Here is a 3,136-nt window from a genome sequence, read left to right as displayed (position 1 = left end):
GAGGGCGAGTGACAAAAGGAAACCTTTGCGGTTAATTGCACCACCATCAATCGCTGGAGGGGTGCGCCGGCGGGTGTAGGACACGCGGGTCAAAGGCAGCGTTAAATGTCAATTGGGCCATTCGGAGGGTTGTCCACGCCGCAACGCCGACCCATTGTCTGTCTGTGAGTCGGAAAACCTGCAAACCAACTGGTATTTGGCTCTAACTGTGATATGTGTGTGTTTAGTTTGTATTTGAGATATATTTACCAGGCATTTCCCGAAGGTTTCCAACGGGCTGATCTCAGAGTCTCTCACTTTGTTATGTAGCCTTCTTGAGGCCTTGGTTCCCCATAAATTGCTTTGAATTCAACACATTGCCTTGCAAGTTCCCAGAAATATCAAGAAATATAATACGATCTTAACTTGATCAGAACTTCTAAAAAGGAAAGATATCTTAAAGTACTTTAAACTGTCCAATAACTGGCATAAACAGGGGCAGTACTCAGAAACTCGAGGAGTTAGGAAGTTTCCAATATATAAAACAGACAATAAACTAAATATCCTTTATAGAGCTAAGCCTCTTTAATATGGCCAGATCTCGAGGAATACAAGAGTTCGAGAGCCCAAATTTGGTATGCAGTTACCTGTGGTCCTTACCTAACTGAAACTAGCTAAACATTTGCCATAAGACCAGCCTACGCTCAGTTATAAGCTGTATAAAAATGATATAATATACATTTCGCACATTCACAGAGTGGATAAACCTAGTCAACAATAGAAAAGAGAGAGACAGAGAGAGAGAGAAGAGAGCTCGATTTAATAACAGTAACTATAACTGTCAATATGCCCGCTGGGCAAAGTGCGGCAACCCCGCACGGAGCACGCCCCTGGCCGCTGGCTAATTAGCTGGCCAAATGTTTTTTGCGCACACGAGCATTTCGCAACAATTGTTGTTGTTGTTGTTTTTTATGGCGAATTGTTGTTGGGGCGAATAAAAAGCTTTTGTACACATTTAAAGCGAGCGAAACGGGCGAGATTTAAAATAAATTATAACGTCATATTCCCAGGGGCGCTTTACGGGGCGCCGTTTGTGTTGTTGTTGCTTTGTTGAGTGCTTTACGCCGCCCTCTTTGGAGCGGCAGCAGCAGCGGGAAGAGAGCCACCCAACCAAACATACACCCACACACGCACACTCAAACACACCCACACACGCACACACGCACACACATATGTCTGAAACGAAGACTTGCGCTCGTCAACGTCGACACGCCAATTCCATATGTTACACCAGAGGTGGGGCGGGAGGGGGCAGCATGCGAGGGGGTGGAGTGTGTAAAGGGTGTGCAAAGCATAGCACATCAACAACACAGCGTCCAACGGCGACGACCGCATGGCATGAATTCAGCTTAACCTCAAACCATTTTGGGGCTACTCTCAATAGCTCTCCACGGGCATATGTGCATGCGAGTGTGTGCGAGTGTGTGTGTACGTGTGTGTGTGTGTGTGTGTCTATTGGGGTAAAATACAAGCAGGCAGGCTGGCAGAGCAGCGACAGCAGCAACAACAACAAAGCGCTGCTACTCTGCGATTATTTAACATGTTTCCGCTGCCGCCGCCTATCGAGCCCTAAACAGCAGCAGCGACTGAGGCAGCGGCAGCAGCAGCGACTGAGGCAGCGGCAGCGGCAGCGACCGCAGCGTGCGAGCCCTTTAGCATTTTTTGAAATTGCTTTTTGTTGCTGCTTCTTCTTTTTTTTTTGGATTTACAGCTGAGCAGCAAGAAAAACAAAAACAAAACGAAACGAACGAGCGCACGAATAAACTGAATGCCAGCCAAGCCCTTAACACACACACACACACACACACACATACGCACGCACTCACACGCACAAACAGGCGCTAGCTACTCCATTTTGTATGCGCTGTTTTAGGGTGACCAGCTGACGTCAATAACAGTTTTTACAGCCGGGCCAGGCCTTCTTGTTGAAGATTTTCGTTGGCATCGTTGATTAGTGAAGCTTTTTGCATTTCATTATCTTGTTGCTTTTGGTGGAAAGGTGCTTTCGGGTGAGCATTATTTTTGATAGCGCCACACCTAGCCGTAGCAGCAGCTGACGATTTGGATCGACGCGTCTATCGACCTTCGATAGCTCAGTTGGTAGAGCGGTGGACTGTAGAAGCGAGCAAGCAGAATTAGTAGACATCCATAGGTCGCTGGTTCAAATCCGGCTCGAAGGATTCTTTTTTTTTTTAGTTATTTTTATTATATTTCTGTCTTTAAAGCTAGTTGTACACGCTATGCTTTGTTCAGTTGAAAGTATTTGAAATGCAGCAAGCTCAATTATGGTTCACTTTTTTATATATATGCCCTCCTAGGCAATGGATAGTAGGTGGTATGTTAATGGTAACCCTTTTTTGTATCACACAAAATATATCTATTTGATAAGCTGCAGTAAATTACTTTCACATTCACCTGAGTAATAATATTTGGAATGTAGATCTAATTCTCATTCCAAATGAAGCAACGTTATCCCTTTGAATATTTTAGGAAGCTGGTCACCCCGGCATGCGCAACGATTACAGTGGAACGTCTAATGAATGGGCTGTTACCTCATGCATTCAAATGAAGTTGGGGGAGAGCTTAATACGCAGTACGCAGGACACGCACAGCGGACAGGACACAGACACAGATACGTACATGGTCTGGCGGGGGAGGGGAGGAGTGGCGGGCAGGGTTAGTCAAATAGAAATGTGAAACATGCGACGTGCTACGTGTAATGATAGGCCTATTTTCATATGCATATTTCATTAACTATTAGCAGCGACGCGGCAAACTTGCAACAATAATTGATGAAGGCGAATCGAGGCGCCGCAGCAACAAATGCACACACACACACACACATGCAAAGTGCTCCCCTGGGGCAATGCTACTGTAAATGCGGCGCCAGTCCAATGTCAAAAACACACACACACACACAGCATTCGCAATCATAAAATGTGAGCTTTATGTGCGCGCATTTATCCTTTAATATTTTTAAAGCCCACACAAAATGCTAAACCCCCACACACACACACACGCACGCACACAGTTACAACAGAAGTGCAGAGAGCATGAAGGCTTTATAAAAATTAAATATTTGCCCAGGAGAGCCAGT

At 45.5% G+C, this 3,136-nt stretch overlaps 1 non-coding gene across 1 annotated transcript; it reads left to right on the top strand.

Moving 5' to 3' along the window:
• The first annotated feature begins 2,121 nt into the window (after positions 1 to 2,121).
• TRNAY-GUA (transfer RNA tyrosine (anticodon GUA)) lies at positions 2,122 to 2,219 on the top strand. Its single transcript has 2 exons — positions 2,122 to 2,158; positions 2,184 to 2,219. It is a non-coding gene; the product is annotated as a tRNA-Tyr (tRNA).
• The last annotated feature ends 917 nt before the right edge of the window (positions 2,220 to 3,136 follow it).

This window comes from Drosophila virilis, chromosome 5 (genome assembly GCF_030788295.1).
Source record: "Drosophila virilis strain 15010-1051.87 chromosome 5, Dvir_AGI_RSII-ME, whole genome shotgun sequence".
Classification (NCBI taxonomy): domain Eukaryota; kingdom Metazoa; phylum Arthropoda; class Insecta; order Diptera; family Drosophilidae; genus Drosophila; species Drosophila virilis.
This window is presented reverse-complemented; position numbering and strand designations above follow the sequence as displayed.